Genomic DNA, 18,301 nt, shown 5'->3' with positions numbered 1-18,301 from the left:
CTTGACCAACCTCGGTATGGTTAAAATGGTGCGCTTCCGGTACGATGGACGAGGGCCGACGAAGCGGTCCCTGAGTGAAGTGCCAGGACACCTAAGGAGGATCCTGGAGGGTTCTGACCAGGCGATGCACGGGCTCGCGGTGCCGAGGACATCCATGCGTATGTCGAGGAAGATATTATATGATGGACCTATGTTTTTTTTTATAATCTATCACTGGATCTCGTTGTTGACTTGCTGGTCTCAACGGAGAGTCCAGAGTGATTCTGTTTTGTTGAGAAACAAGGACTCAATGAAAATTTTGAAGTATGACATGTATAAATCGTAAATTGTTTATCAAGGATTGTTTTTATTAAAGTTTTAATAAAGAGGAGTGCATGCGTATCTGTTTTCTAAAGCTAAAGTTAAGAAAGGCAATTCAATTATGGGTGGGTGAGTACTTAATTGGTTCCACCAATTCCAGTGGTAGGGTGGTGGCTAACCCATGGGCCGGACGGGGTTAGGCTGGAATCAGTGGAGTTTTAATAATCAAATTGCAAAATCTTAGGATTACGCTAAGATTCGAGTAGTTAGATAATCTCCTGATAAATTTTTCAATAAGTAGATCAACGGCTGTGCCTGACCTGGATCAGGAAAAAAGCGTTGAATTTACTAAAATGATCAAATTATATCAGTGATAGTTTCCTTCTATCTGGTTTATCCAGTTGAAGGATAGCTTAGAATTGATCACGTTAGAAAAATTCGTTTTTTTTTTTAAAATTTCATAATGGTGGAATCGCCCCCGCTTTCCGGGCATGGGAATTTTTCCCGGTTTCGGTTTTTGGAGTGACCACCAGCTTAGTCTCGCCCGGACATTCGAGAGCGAGACCCCGAGTGAGAAACCCCGCCCCGCACATGAGGGGGCTGCTTCCGTTGTTCGGCTACCGAGAGTCCGGCGCGCGGAGGGGGCGGAGGGATCTCACACATCTAAGTTAGCACGGCTCTTAAGTAAGATGGGCGGCCGGGCTAGGAGGTGTGGACACAGGCCAGGGTTTTGGTATAAAACCCAACGAGAAACCCTAACTCGTCATTATATGGTTGGGAGGTGAACCGACTTCCACCCTCTCTTCTTCTCCACGCCTACGCTATGGCGGCTTGAGGAAGACGCAGCCGTAGTGGAGGCGTTACGCTGGTATCAAAGCCAGCAGCGGTAGGCGTGACCTGCACGAGAAAGAGCTCGACGCTGCAGCAAAAGAAACGAGCGCAGCCGCTGCCCGTACGGTGACCTGTACGAGCGCAGCCCGCAACCGCCGCCTTCGCTGTCGTGACGTGGGCGGTATCACTGGGAAAGTGCGAGACTTCTGGCTGTGAGAGTAGCTTCTAATCCCATCAAAGAAACAGAATATTTATCTCTTCAAGGGAAACCACCAGCAGAAGCTGTCAGTTGAACCCGGGGCTTCACTCTCTCTCGCCTCTGTAGACTCACAAACCTTCCTTTACCCAAACTAAAGTAACCACTCACCATATACACAAAAAAAGAGCACCCCCCTTGTAAGGCAAGGGACCTTAGCATAGCATCAAATGTCTTCTCAGCTTGTCATAGAACAAGGTATAGCATGGTATTATCTCAATCTCTCTTGTCTCAGGCATACATTCAATGAGATTGTCTCCACAACTCATACAAGACACACTCATCATCGACTCTGATGATACAAGGCTTATGGCAGGAGAACTCATCATCATCTTCATATATCATCATCAAAGCTTCATCATCATGAAAGATCTTGACATAACATATGCTATATGTTTGTACAATATGACTGACATGCAACAACACTCACAAGACAAAACAAATAAAACTCACAAGACATCATCAAATACAAAGGTATACATATCTTGAGCATATGCATGCCGACAGCCCATAGCATAGCTTTAGCAGAACTTGATATCTTCCACAAGAAAGAGACAGAGCCTTTTCTATTCCCATATTTTGTCCAAATTTGGAGATGCTTGAAGGAAACGTGCCTCGTTCTCGATCTCTTTCATCAGCCTCTTTACATGTAACCACCGTGAACTATCATTTCCAGTTATATTTTTCCTTGAGTGTGACAAAACCACGGTCTACAAGCCTTGAGCTACCAAAGAAAAAATCATGTAAAGGAGAGAAAATTGATCAGCTTCCCTTCCCCATCTGTAATCCCCCATTTACGCTGCAGACTCCGGCTCGATGACATTTTCATCGGCAAAGGTAAAACCATTGTCGGCTCTGAGTTGTGTAGAAACATTATCAATAGCAGCATTATTTCACTTCTTGAGGACCCACACACAACGTCGAATAGGCCCTGGTACGATCCGGTAGTTCCCTAGTGCCGCCCCAGCAACTCGACCCTAGGCAGCCACCACTCTCTCTGTCACCCGGCAGCAAGCCCTTATCCAGCGCCTCTTTCTCTCCGACACACAGGCCCTCCCTTCAACAAACAAGGCGACCCCCCCTCTCGCAGTTCGAGGCGGCCACCTCACCAACGTATCCCCCCCCCTATCCTATACCAACGCGGCGGCCTCTCTTTTTCTCCCCCTTTCCTCTGCAGGCTGCGCCTCTGCTCTGCGCTTCTAGACGACCACCCTCCCCCTGCTTCTCGTACCTCCCCAAAACCCTCCAAAAACCAGATTGCAACCTTTTTCAAAAACCACCCGATCTCTGCAGAATCACCCCCCTCAACTCGCCAGCCCGTCAACCTTCTAGACTGTGCACGCTGGCCGCCTGTAAAACTTCCACATGGCTATTCTTTTTAGTGGCCACGATTATCATTAATTTTATTTTGTTCTAAGGCCTACCACCTCAACATTCCTTTTCACACCATTGCTTACATATGTCCTTTAACCTTTAAATTGCCCATGCCTTCCACAACCTTCTTCAAATGCAACCCACGATGCCCGTTTATTTTCTTGGAGACGTGTCTACATATTTCAAGCTACCAGACGGTTGATATCATCCGCAGAGCTGACCACATTCCAGATTGGTGCTCTGCATTTAGCAACCACCCGCACACCACACTCATGTACTGAGGCTTTGAGACCTGGCTCAGCTTCAGCTTGTCTTATTGAACCTCATTTACAATATGAACATATGTACATGGGCATCATAAAATGACTCAAGTCATGGCACTTAATCCCATACATCTAGATTTGTATTAAATGGCCTCACATGCATGGTTTCACCTTATAGACGTGCCATGGCACGACATCCGCCCCCTCTAAACCTGCACATCCTCCGATATGTGCCACACAGGTCCTGGAATTCAGTGTCCATGCATTATTTGCACACCAACATTGGTATATGTACAAGCATCCAACTAGGCGTCTTAAACCCTGTCAAACCTGACCCAGTTGGTATCACCCTAGTAAACATGAAACAGTAGAAGAATATACATAGTTCCACACACAAGGGGTTATCCTTTGTTGAAACATAGCATGACATCTTAACCTACCCCCTAGCCTGCAAGATATTTATATCTTAGCAATCACATCTGAATGGTTTTGCTTTCCCACCTGGATCAAATACCAATCGCTTTTCGCATATGTGCCATATCCTTTGCTCATATGAAGCCCTATCCTCACTTAGATTCCCTGCATATGCATAATTACCCTCATCATTCAAAGTGGGATGCTCTTCAAAATAATTTCCTTCAAAATTTTCCTTAGGCCATGTTTGAAGCCTTTGCACATAAGAAGGGCATGGATAGACCGGCCAAATTCAATGGCTCACAATTTAATGCTAATAAGCGTAAACTTGCCAGCAATTCTACTGAAAACACAAAGAAGTCTAAAGGGTCAAGTGGTCCGTTGTGTCCACAAGACTATGAACGGGCCAAGAAGGAGAAACTATGTTATCATTGCTTAGGTAGTGATGATGAGAAGAAAAATTGTCCACAGTTACCTCGCAAGAATAAGGATAAGGTCAAGGAGAAGGCTGTACACATGGTGCAAACGCTTCCCTTGGATGCTGATCCTAAGTATTCTGCAGAGTAGAGGTTTCGCACACTGCCGAGATGCATGAGTGTAATCTCACTGCATCTATGTGGCAAGAGACAGTTGGACTACATGATTTGGTCCGTATGCATGGCTCCATTTATGGTCATCGAGTACGTATTCTCATTGATGATGGTGCCACGCACAATTTCTTGAACTATGCATTAGTTAAGAAATTAAAGTTGCCGGAGACAAAGAGTTCTCATCGTTATGTGGTGTCCACCATTCAAGGGGATGATCATGATGTGTGGGATACTCTAGTACGGCAAGTGCCTGTGTTTGTGCAAGAACACACTATGGTTCTTGACTTCCAAGTGATGAATATGTCTCGTGCGGATGTCATCTTAGGACGGGAGTGGTTGTATGGGTTAGGGTCATCACTCGAAAGGAGTTATGAACATAATACGTTTACGTTTGAGGCCAATGGTAAGCATGTTTTACTTATTGGGGAACGTGATGTACCCCCAACACCACTCATATGTAATGCCAAACTCTCTTTTTTGGAGCATAGTAATCAAATAGAAGAAGTCTATTTTTGTTATTGTGTGTCTCAAACTAGTGGGTTTGATGTGCATGATGTTTCTTCTTCAAATGAGTCTTCCTCAGTGATGCCTTCTTTCTCTTTACCTTCTTCTAAAATCTCTTTAAATAATCTTAAGCAACCAGTTAATGCTTTGTCTTTGCAACAACTGTTACAAGAATTTAAAGATATTTTTCCTAATGATTTACCAGAGGGTTTGCCACCCGAACGAGCTTTGCCTCATCGCATTGATGTCGTTCAGGGCACCAAACCAATTAGTAAGCCGTCGTATAGGCTTAGTGCGACTGAAGCAGCTGAGGTGGAACGTCAGCTTGCCGATTATCTTAGTAAGGGCTTCATTCGCCATAGTGCTTCACCATGGGCATCGCCCATTCTTTTGGTGAAGAAAAAGGATGGATCCATGCGCATGTGTGTGGATTATCGCTCCTTGAATGCGGTAACAATTAAGAACAAATACCCGCTACCTAGGATAGATGAGTTGTTTGATCAACTCAAAGGTGCGAAGTATTTTTCTAAAATTGATTTATGTTCAGGATATCATCAAGTGCGTATTAACGCTGATGATATAACCAAGACTGCGTTCCGGACTCGCTTTGGACACTATGAGTTTTTGGTTATGCCGTTTGGGCTTACTAATACCCCGGCAACGTTTATGACGCTTATGGATAGCGTACTAAGGCTGTACTTAGGCAAATTTGTCATTGTCTTTCTTGATGACATTTTGGTCTATAGTTCGACTTTAGAAGAGCATTTGGAACACTTACGAAAAGTTTTTCAGTTACTACGCGAGAATGCACTTTACGCGAAAGCAAGTAAGTGCGAATTTCTCAAGGATAGCATACAATACCTAGGTCATGTAATTTCTGCAGACGGAATTGCTATGGATGCTAGTAAGGTTGATGCTATTATGCGATGGCCAACACCTCGAAGTAAGGAAGAACTTCAAATCTTCTTGGGAATGGCAGGATTTTATCGCAAATATGTGAATGGTTATGCAAAGATTGCCGCTCTCCCATGACTGATCAATTGAAAGGTGCGGCAATTACCTTTCAATGGTGTGAGGAGAAACAACGTAGCTTTGATAAGCTTAAAGTTGCTTTGGCTACGGCTCCCATCTTGGAAATTGTGGATCCTCAAAAACCATTTGTGATTGAAACGGATGCCAGTGCTAAGGTAGTGGGTGCGGTTCTCATTCAAGATGGTCATCCTGTTGCCTATGAGAGCAAGAAGCTCAATCGTGCTCAACAAAACTACTCAGCTTATGAGCGTGAGCTCTTTGCCATCATATATGCCTTACGAAAATGGCGACATTACTTATATGGTGTGCAATTCGAGATTGTTTTTGATCACGAAAGCATAAAGTGGTTTATGAACCAAACAGATTTGCAGGGTCGAAAGGCCAGATGGGCTGAGATCCTTCAGGAGTATGATTGCAAGCTACGCTATCGCAAAGGACGTTACAATATTGTAGCTGATGCTTTGAGTCATATGCCACAGATTAATTCGCTCTGTTATTCACAGAGTTGAAAAGCGAATTGTTAGAATCTTTACGGGGCAAATGCAAGCAGGATTCAACATACTCAAAGTTGTGGAATCATGCTCAAATGAGGGGTCCCTCTCACTCAAACGGTAGTGTTCCCAGTTCTTCCACCATGGTTCTCCTTTATCACAAGATGAACTGCAGCGATGGAAAAACTTTTCCATCGATGATGGATACTTACTCCACAAGGGGAGAGTTTGTGTTCCATTGGACTTAGACACTAGGCGCCAAATTCTTTTTTAGTGTCATAATAGTCCAAGTGCAGGTCATGCGGGCATTTGCAAAACGTATGCTCTCGTAAGAAAGCATTTCTATTGGCCTGGACTTCACAAGGATGTTACTGACTATGTTCTGCAGTGTCAAAAGTGTCAAGTGAACAAAGCAGAACGTCTTAAAGCTGGCGGGTTACTGCATCCATTAGAGATTCCCGACGGAAAGTGGGAAAGTATCTCTATGGATTTTATAATGGGCTTGCCCACAACAAATCGTGGACATGATGCCATTTGGGTAATCGTGGATCGATTAACCAAGCTTTGTAGGTTTGTGCCTACTAAGAAAATAGTTACAACTCCAAAATTGGGACACCTTTTCTTGGAGAATGTTTACCGACTTTATGGCTTACCGTCCAATATTGTCAGTGATCGCGATCGCAAGTTTAACAGCCATTTTTGGCGAGCAGTATTCAGTAAATTGGGTACTATGTTGAACCTTAGTACAGCTGATCATCCGCAGACAGATGGTCAGACTGAACGGGTTAATCAAGTGCTGGAAGATATGCTTAGGGCATATGTCAGCAAAAAACAATCTGATTGGGAGTCTTATTTGCCTATTCTTGAGTTTGCTTGCAATAGTGCAAAGCATGTATCGACAGGCTTTAGCCCTTTCATGTTGATGTATGGTTTTCAGCCACGTTCACCAGTGTCGGTGGGACTGGCGAATGAGAAAATCAGTCAGGTTAAGGATTTTATCCAAGACCATATGGATATGTTACGCCTTGCACGATTAAATGTTCATCAAGCGCAAGATCGTTACAAGAAGTTTGCGGACCAGAAACGTAGGCCACTTCACTTTCAAGAAGATGATTGGGTGTTTCTGAAGGTACCAGAAAACTCCACCAGTTTAAAAACGGGTCCCGTACCAAAATTGTCGCCCCGATTTTGTGGACCGTTTAAGATACTCAAGAAAGTGGGCCCAATAGCCTATAAACTTGAGTTACCAGCACATTCCAAGGTTCATCCCATCTTTCACGTAAGCCGTTTGAGGAAACGCCTTATGGGTCATGAAAGGCCGGTGGATGATTCTTTCTTGGTGGAATATGTGGAACCTCCAATACTGCCTCATGAACCAAAAAGAGTATTAGATTACCACATGTTACGTACTCGCCACCAAGTTCGGAAACAAGCTCTTATCAAGTGGAAGGACCGTCCAGAGGAAGGCTCCACACTTGGGAAAACATTTTTAGTGTGATCAGGAAACGTTTCCCCACTTTTGTTTTCGAGGACGAAAACTCTTTTCGAAGGGGGGAGTAATGTCAGGACTATGGTCCTACGGAAGTCGAACCCTAGCATAAGTTAATAGCTTTCGGAGTCTCGAGAGTATTATTAGTGCTAGCGGGGCTCAGGGGTTAATGGGCGTTAGGGTTTGGTCGATGTGTGTACACATCTAAGTTAGCACGGCTCTTAAGTAAGATGGGCGGCCGCGCTAGGAGGTGTGGACACAGGCCAGGGTTTTGGTTTAAAGCGGAGGAGAAGACCTTGATCATTTCACTATCATTCTCCTATAAAAGAGAAGGTGCCATTGGATTTAATAGTGGGGAGTGTGTGGAAAGTCCTCAGAAGCTATGATCTGGGCACTGTCCACCCTACTTTTCTAAGCATTATTCTAGAAGGTCTCAATAAAGTTCTAATATCACATGTTGTCTCTTTTGTTTAATCTTTAATCATTCTTGTGTTAGAGCATTCTTATTTTGTTTCCTCTTTTGTTTTGTATCTCTTGGACTAATCCTCTCTTTTGGCTTCATATAAAAAAGAGGTAATATCTCTTCTTCTTTTAATTGATTATGCAAGTTTTTCCTTAATTGCATCCCTTGTGCTCAGGTTTAGGCTTATCTTAGGTTTACCTCTATGCATAGGCTCTTGCAAGATTTATGCATAAAGCCTATGCATAGGGATTTATTCATAGGGCTGCATATGTGTAGACTCTTTTAAGCTCTATGCATAAAGCCTATCCATACGGCTCTATGCATAAGGCTCTATGCATAAGGATGTATCCATAGAGATTTATACATAAGACTCTTTGCATAGGCTCTATTATGCATAGAGCCGTATAATACATAAGACTCTTTGCATAGGCTCTATTATGCATAGATATTTATGCATTAGGCTTTATGGATAGATATTTATACATAAGACTCTATGCATATGCTCTATGCATAGAGATTTATGCATAAAGCTCTTTGCATAGGATTTATGCATAACACTCTATGAATAGGCTTTATGAATAGAGATTTATACGTAAGGCTCTACATCTAGGCTCTATGCATAGAAAAGTATGAATAAGGACCTATGCATAAGGCTCTATGTCTAAGCAAAGCTTTATGCATAAGACTCTATGCATAGAGCTTTATGCATAAGGCTTTTATGAATAGCTATTTATGAATGTTTTATACTTCAAGAAATTGACTCTTATGCATGTATTTGGGTTGGGTTATATGTATAGGAAATGTTGATCGACCTATCATAGGACCCATATGTCGCAAATATACTCTCTATCATTCAAATGATATGGGTCGCTGGCTTAGACACAAGTTCACTCAAACATAGGTATTGTTTATGCATAAGGCTCTAGATGCATAGAGATTTATACATAAGAATCTATGTGTAGGATCTATGCATAGAGATTTATGCATGAGGCTCTATGCCTAGGCATCGGGGGTGCACTACTAGAAAACCCTAGATATGAAGTACGTTCAAGAGGTATTAAAAAAACCCCTTAACTAAAATTTTCCCCCCAATAAAGCAACCCCTCTTTACTTAGAAACTAACGGATTTTTTTCTAAAGTTGAATTAAAAAACCCCTCCTGTTAATGTAATTGTGTTAATTTTTCTCAATGTATCTAATTAAAAAACCCCTCCTACTGAACTCACATGGTACACTAACATTTTTCGAGGTGAACTCCCTGAGGCGTAGGCTTTATGCATAGAGATTTATACATAATACTCCATGCATAGAGATTTATGAATAAGGCTCTATGCGTAGGCTCCATGCGTAGAGCTTTACGCATATAAGACTCTATGCATAGAGCTTTACGCATAAGGATTTTTTGAATAGCTATTTATGAAAGGTTTATGCTTCAATAAATTGACTCTTATGCATGTATTTGGATTGGGTTACATGTATATTATAGGCAATGTTGATTAACCCATCAGAGGACCCATATGTCGCAAATCTACTCTCTATCATACGAACGATATGGGTCGCAAGCTTGGACATAGTTTACTCAGAGACAAATGTATGGTTTAACAAAACATTTTCACATACACAAAGCTTACCCTGTATGCATTTTGCAATTCATATTATTTAATATTATAGAGAGAGCTTTGATGAAAGAGGTGGGAGGACTTGGTGGGAGGAAGTGTTGTTGAAGCCATCGTCCTAGCACGATTTCTTATATTATGTTATACGATTCTCAAGAAGATTCTTCCTCCTCAAAATCTATTATTGGACTCACGAGGTGGGTCTCGTAAAATTCTCCCTATGCTAGGTATGGATTATACAAAACTACATGTATGTCCCAATGATTTCATGCTATTTAAAGCAGTTAATAAAGATGCAACACAATGTCTACAATGTGGAGAGAGCTGCTTACAGGGATGATTTCCAAGGAGATAGAATTCCCTGAAAGGGTGTTGAGACACATCCCTATCATTCCTTGCATCTAGCACATGTTTAAATGTAAGGGGATTGTAAAACTCATGACATGGCATGCTACTTATCGCTCAATCCCGTTGGTATCATGAGGTTTGTAGTTGATTCACTGGCATAGCAACATGTGAAGCATCAATGGCTAGAGTTTAAAGATGGTCCTCGTCATTTCTGTTGCTCAATGGATGTTTTGAGAACACAAAATAGATAAAACAATACTAGGACTTAATGCAAATAGTTTTACAGTATAGTAAATTGCATGTGTTTTTTTTACAGGCAGCCGTGAAGGTCTTAACTTAGATGCATTTCTTTATCATCATCTTTGTACATATAGCATGGTGTGACTGCATTATTAGGGGCATGAAGAAAAACACAGGATGATATTTTGATTGGCATTTCTTGGAAGAGTTTAGTACTGGCACAGGATCTCTTCATCATTAAAGACTCTCGGATGGGTTATTAGTAAAAGGCTTGCAATAGTCCAATGGACACTAGTGCAGCTAATGTGCTACAGGATCTCTTCATCATTAAAGACTCTAGGATGGGTTATTAGTAAAAGGCTTGCAATAGTCCAAAGGACACTAGTGCAGCTAATGTGCTGAGAATCTCCACACTGAGGTGCTTACATCATAAAGACAAAATGACCAGACCTTTGATAACCATGAAAACCATTTTCCTCTGCATCTATTAACGATGTGGACTAAGGCGCCTGGTCGTGTGAATACTCACCATTATTTTCAAAGGCTTTAAGATTTAAAAAGAAAACGATAAAAATAGAGACCGACGGATGGTGAAGCCGGCGCATACAGAAAGTTGGCGAACTCACGCATCACTGGATGGATATCGCTTAGGACTGTGTGGGTACTGAACAGATAACAGGATTTCATCGAGCAAAAGCAGTGGAGGGGAGGAAATAGCATGACCATAAGTAGTGCTGGGTGGAGAAGAAGAGATGGCACAAAATGAGACACGAAGGAAAGAAAACACACTGGCATGCAGTAAAAATCGATATTTGTGTGAGCCTACAAAGAGTCAACATACTAGGGGCAGAAGCAATGAGCAACTAAGTTCTGCCAGCAGAGCCAATTAAAGAGATAAAAAGAGCTCTTGTGATAGGATGTCTACGGAGAAGGTGGACTGCGAAGATCTTCTTTGAGAGGCCCCTTTGTGTACTAAGATTTAGAGTGTTGTTGAGAGAATCTATCTCCTCTTTGAGAGAATCTATCTCCTCTTTGAGAGATTCTTATATATTATGTATAGGCTTCTGCATTAGCATACTGCCCAATATCTTTACACAAGATATATGCATAATCTCTATGCATACATGTATATATAGAGCTTATGCATGAGCTTAATTCATAGAGCCTATGCATAAGCCTATTCATAAAGCTTATACATGAGCTTAATGCATAGAGCCTATGTATAAGGTGTATACATTAAGATTATGCATATAGCTTAATGCATAGAGTTTTATGCATGCATGCTTTCATAGAGACTATGCATAGAGCTTTATGCATGCATTCTTTGCATTGCATAATCTTTATTTATGAAGGGATCAGAGATTTGTAAACCCTACATAAAACATGTTATTAAATTTTGTATTTTCAATTAAAAAGCGTAAAGAAAACAAAAAAGACAAGAGCTTGAGATTACCTTGGTTTTGGTGATTCTTGTGGAGAGAGATTTTTTATTGTGAAGGGAAAAGAGGGTGAAGGGCTAAAAGAGAGCTCTTTTGTGAAAAAAGGGGATGGGGGAGGAGGTTGAAGAGATTAGAACTTTGTAAACCCTACATAGAACATGTTAATAATTATCTTATTTTTAATTAAAAAGCTTAAATAAAACAAAAAAGACAAGAGCTTGATATTACCTTAGTGTGTGATGCTTGTAGAGAGAGACCTTTCTTGCTTATGAAAGGAGAAGAGTGAGAAGAGGGTTTGCTTGTGAAGGGAGATGAGGTGAGAGCTTGTGAGGGAAAAGGGCTTCTCAGAAGAGGTGAGAGCTTGTGAGGAAAATGTCTTGTGAGAAGAACTTGATAGCAAGGGAAAGAGGGAGATTAGAGAAGGTACAAGAGCATGTCATAGCTAGGCAAGAAATATTTGAGCTATAACAAGGATATGTTTGATGGAGAACAAGTAGTGCATATCCTTTTTTTTAATGTTTTCTAGAGTATATGGCTAAAGCTTCGTGTATAGCCATGCCTAGGCTATAGCCTTAGCACGGCTATAGCCTCGTCTATAGCTTGAAGTATAGCCTCATGCACATATAGCCAGAAGTATAGTCTCATGCAGATATAGCCATGTGCATAGCCACGCACTTGAGCTGTACAATCTATGCAACTATGCCGTGTCCCCTACCACTACTATCTCTCCTCTTCACACGGCTATTCTCCCCTTCTCTTGTGAAAATACACAAACATAGTAAGCAAAATAAATTTGAGACTTAATACTTAGTGTTTTTTCTTTTTAATAATACAAAATCCAAATAAGAGAAGCAAATGGATGGAGTGCTTTATGGAAACCTTTAGTCAAGGAGTTTTTTAAAGATTTATCTTTTGCGGTTTTTTTTTCAGCGCACTTTGACCTTCAAAGTGGTAATTTGGGTAACATGCTCTCATGGTGTAGCTACCATTTCTTTTCATGCTTGGTTGAGGATATTTTTTCTTGCAGTTGGAGTTGCCTTGTCTTTTTGAAGTGAGCGAGAAGAAGCGAGAAGAAGATAGTATTTATGAGGAGTTTGAGAAGATGAATAGTATCAAGTGTGAGAAAAAGAAGGATTTGACACCAAAAAGGCTAAAGAATGTGATTCTACATCAGCAAAATTAATTATTTTATCAACATTTATGCCATTGTAAAATTTCATTGTGCAATATTATATTACTGCTTTAAAAGTGATTGGCTTTAATAGCGGATTTGTATATTTGTAAAAGCAAATGCTCATTTAAACTTTCTCCTTTCTTTGGTACTATGGGTCAAGTAAAAAAATAAATTCTCAATTTAGAACCTTAGCAGAAGTAAAAGATATATGATTTTTAAATTTTAATAGAATATCAAGAGCACACGATTTTTAAATTTGCTCCTTTCTTTGGTACTATGAAACCTTAATCAATGTTAACAGTGGCGCTTATCCAACGCCACTCAGTGGTGCTAATAATAACGGTGTAACGTAAAACGCCACAAATAAATGTCGCTAATCGGGCCTTCTCTTTTGTAGTGATTATTGCAACCGCATCTTTGTCTCCAATCTTAGCATCTATGCCATCTAACTAGGTCACGATACTTTTCATTTAGTGACAAATTGAAACAAAGATTCATTAAAGTTCATTTCTAGACCATAGACTCAATCTTTAAGTGAATCTCCTGGTTCTTTGCCTTAGCTCCAAACACGAAATTCAATGTATCCCATGCATCTTTCATGTATTCCTTAGAGTCAATGTGATCAATAAGACTTGTGCCTAGGTGTAAACCAATCAGTGATAATGCTTGCTCATCTTTTTCAACCCACCCTTTTCTTGGTTTATCCAAAACATTCTCCTTAATGATTTTTCAAAATTCCTTATGCATTAAAAGGTACTTTATTTGTGTTGCCCAGGTTGAACTTCTGTATATGCGAAGTTATGCTTGTTGATGTTGCCATAATGATAAGATATTACCAATGAGCTTATGATGCTTCAATTCGCAGTGTCTATTCTCGTACAACTTGGCAAATGTGGATGCTTTAAATAGAATGAAATGCAAGTAATGTGTGTGCTTTCAAGTTTCATTTTTTTCCTTCTACAGCTATGAGACTTTGGCTCAATAATCACAATATAATTCAAGAAAATTAAATTTTGCATAAATTGTTGTTTGAGGTAGAAAGAGAACAATTCTGAATATAATCAAAAAATCTTACAACAATTTGATGTGAAGCACTCATGGAGGAAAAAGCTTGAGCCACCTGACCACCCCCGAGCTATCTCATTTGCACTTTCACTCTCATGAAAAACTTGCACTCACACTCGCAAATGCACTCTCACTCACACCGTCACTCGCACTCTCAATCTCTTCTTTGATTTTCTGAGTATTCCTCTTCTTCACGTCGAAAGCCAAAAATAGCCCTTTTTGGAGATTTCTCGATCTATGTGCCATATTTTTGGCGATGTTGCCCTTTTTGGAAAAAGCGTATTTGGGAAGCTTTCTTTACAACCAATCATCATTCCATGAGATTACATTTTTTTTAAGACACTGGGAAAACAACCATTTTCCATGGTGCACCATTCGCACCTCGATGATTCGATGAGGATGCTCAATAGCTCATCTCGAACATTCCATTCTCCTCTTTGACTTTGTATCTCTTCCTTTGAGGCTAAATCTTTGTCCTTGACCTCTGTTTAGGACCTGCAATGTTTCGACACGAAAATCTAGGCATATTTTAGCACAAAACCACTCAAAACCCACTTTAGAGTCACCAAACGGATGTGAAATAATACGAATCACAAAGATTTCACTTGAGGAAAGCTGTTCTATGTACAAAACGGAAAAACTCTCTCATACACAACTTCTCCTAATTCCACCTCTAGCCTAATCAAAACTCACCCACAAAAATGGCAACTACCTAAAAATGACCAAAACCAAAAATTCCTTGCAACACAAAAAATTGTCAAAACATGTTAGATGTCCTAACAAAACATTCTACAACATGAATTTATGAAAAATATTTATACAAAATTATGAAGCGTCACAATCGCCTCTTATTTGAGAACTCTATCCTCAGAGTTTAAATGTAGGAAACTCTGCATGCAAGGAATCTAAGTCTACCCACAAAGCATCTTCTAAGGGATATACATCCCACTTAACCAAAACTTCAACTATAGTCCTATTTCTAAGTTTTCTTGTCCTTTTATCCAAGATGAATTTAGGTTCGACCCTCAAACTCCCATCTTGATTCTTAAATTTGTCCCACAAAACACGAGAAGGATTAGCAACATAACTTTTCAATAAACTCACATGGAAAACAGGATGCACTTTTAGAATTATAGGCAATTCTAGTTCACAAGCCAATGTTCCCACCCTCTTTAAGATTTTAAAAGGACCAGCAAAATGGGGTGATAGTCTCCTATCATTCCCAAGAATCAAGTTACTCTTTTCAGGAATGGCTTTCAAAAATACCATATCACCGACTTTGAACTCACTAGGTGCATGCTTCTTCTCATAATAGAGTTTCTATCTATGTTGATCCTTTTTGATACACTCTAATAGTCTTGACTTCCTCATCCATCCTCTCAAGCATCTCTTTGGAAACCTCAACTCGATTCTCTGGGTCTGAAAAGTTCACCAGTGTATAACACATTTTTTCATAAATGGCCTTGAAAGGTGTCATTTGGATGGAGCTATGCCATGAACTATTGTAAGAAAACTCAACTAAAGGTAAGAATTCAATCCAGTTGGTTTGCTTTTCATTAAAATACATTAGAAGAATATCCTCTAACACTCAGTTCACTCTCTCAATTTTCCCATCTATTTGAGGATGACATGTGGTGCTCATCCTAATCTCAGTACCATTGGCTCTAAATGTGGCTTGCCAAAAATTAGATGTGAACTTTGAATCCCTATCAGACACTATACTTTGACGCATACCATGCAAACAAAAAATTTCTTCCACAAACAACTTGGCTAACTCAAGAGCACCATTTGTCTTCTTCATAGGGAAGAAATGAGCCATCTTCGTCAAACGATCAATAAAGATAGTGTCATATCGTCCTCTAGTATTGGGAAATTTAGTGATAAAGTCCATTGAAATTGATTCCCACTTCCTAGAAGGAATGTCTAAAGGTTGCATTTGACCTAGCATTCTATGTTGTTCAATCTTCACTTCCTGCCAATGCAAACATTCTCTAACAGAGCATTAGACATCACTCTTCAAACTAGGCCAAAAGTAAGCTTTTCGGACCTTACTGTATGTTTTGTTATATCCAACGTGTCCAAAAAATGGTGCATCATAATAATCATGAAGAATTTTGGCCTTAAAAGATGATTCACTAGGCACACAAAGTCTCTCATTATAGTACATGTTTCCCTTGACCAAATGATATTTTCCCTGAACACTCTCATATGGAGTCTTATAAATTCTCTTTAGGATGCTCACAGAAAAGGGATCTCTCTCAATTTCAGCTCTAATGTTTTCAATTATGTCCGACGGAATGACAGTCAAGGAATTAATCAAGGGCCGCCTACTCAAAGCATCATTCACCTTGTTCTCCTTACCCTCAACGTATTTGATCTCAAAATCATACTATCATAGGATGTCCATCCACCACCTTTGCTACCTATTGTTTAACAAAGGTTGAGTGAATAGATATTTTAAACTTTGATGATCAGTTCGAAGTTCAAACTTGAAACCAAGTAGGAAATTTCTCCAATGTTTAAGGCCATGCATAATTGCGGCCAACTTGTGGTCATGGTGGGTAGGATACTTCTCTTCATGGCTCCTAAGTTTCCTTGACTCATATTCTACATCTCGTCTATCTTGAGAGAGAACACACCGAATTTGTGTTCCAATAGTATCACAAGTTACTGCAAAAGGTTTTCCCATTTATGGTATTTTCAAAATACAATTCTCAACAACCTTAGCTTTTAAAGTTTCAAAAGCTACTTGACACCTTTCATCCCACCAAAATGTTTTATTTTGGTTTGGTGAGATCAGTCAATGGAGAAGCTATCTTAGAAAAGTCTCAAATTGTGCCAACCCTATGAAGCTCCTCACATTTGTCACACACCTGGGTCTAGGCCATTCCATAATCACTTTAATCTTCTCATGATCTATGTGGATACCATCCTTAGAAATGACAGGGCCTAAATACACAATCGTGTCCTTAGAAAATGGTGCATCATGAGAATCATGAAGAATTTTGGCCTTAAAAGATGATTCACTAGGTACACAAAGTCTCTCATTATAATACAAGTTTCCATTAGGAACTCAATGGAGTCTTTTTGGGCCCTTTAATTTGCCATGAGGTTATGGAAACGTTTAACTTTTTGACAAATAGGAGCCCGCCATGTAAGCAAAAACCAATGGTTTGTAAGAGAGGTGTAAGAGTGGTCAAAGGGTGCACTTTTTTCCCCAAAAAGGGGAGGGGGCAATTTTACAATTTTTGGACCTCCATAACTTCCACATACAAGCTCCGATTTGAGCGGAGATTACAGATCCGTGATCTACGCATCAAGAGCTTTCCATAGATATGTTACATGATATGGTTTTATCCGCTAGATTTTAAATTCCATTTTCCCTCCAAAATTCAAATTCGAATAAAGTAGCCGTTTTGAGGCTTCAAATTAGAAAATGTTTCTTCTTAAGAGAAAAGGTTTGACTCCCTTAAACTGCCAAATAAAAGGGCCCAAGAAGACTCCATTGAGTTCCTAATGCCTTGACCAAATGATATTTTCCCTCAACCCTCTCAGATGGATTCTTGGATATTCTCTCTAGGATGCTCACATAAAAGTGATCTCTCTCAATTTCAGCTCTAATGTTTTCCATTATGTCCGACTAAATGACAATCAAGGAATTAATCAAGAGTCGCCTACATAAAGCATCAGCCACCTTGTTCTCCTTACCCTCAATGTATTTGATCTCAAAATTATACTCGCAGAGGAGGTCCATCCACCTCATTTGTCTATTGTTAAACAAAGGTTGAGTGAATAGATATTTTAAACTTTGATGATCAGTACGAAGTTCAAACTTAACACCAAGTAGTCCAACATTTGTTGAAGGGCATGCACAATTGCAGCCAACTCGCGGTCATGGGTAGGATACTTCTCTTCATGGCTCCTAATTTTCATTGACTCATATTCTACTACTTGTCCATCTTGAGAGAGAACACACCCAATTTCTTTTCCACTACTAGCATTGCAAGTTACTACAAAAGGTTTCCCATTTCTACTATTTTCAAAATATAATTCTTAGCAGCCTTAGCTTTGAAAGTGTCAAAAGCTACTTGACACCTTTCATCCTACTTAAATTTTTTTTATCTTGTTTGGTAAGATATCTTAGAAAAGTCTCTAATGTGTTTTCTCTCAAATTGTGCCAATCCTATAAAGCTCCTCACATATGTCACACACTTGAGTCTAGACCATTCCATAATCACACACTTGAGTCTAGACCATTCCATAATCACTTTAATCTTCTTGGGATCTATGTGGATACCCTCCTCCGTATAAATGACACAGTCTAAATACACAATCTTGTCCTTAGCAAAGAAACACTTGCTCATCTTTGCATACAACTTGTGATCCCACAACTTTTGAAGTGTTTTCCTAAGA

Source organism: Cibotium barometz, chromosome 13, assembly GCF_041138505.1.
Source record: "Cibotium barometz isolate CiBa-2024 chromosome 13, ASM4113850v1, whole genome shotgun sequence".
Taxonomy (NCBI): domain Eukaryota; kingdom Viridiplantae; phylum Streptophyta; class Polypodiopsida; order Cyatheales; family Cibotiaceae; genus Cibotium; species Cibotium barometz.
Note: the sequence above shows the minus strand (reverse complement) of the source record.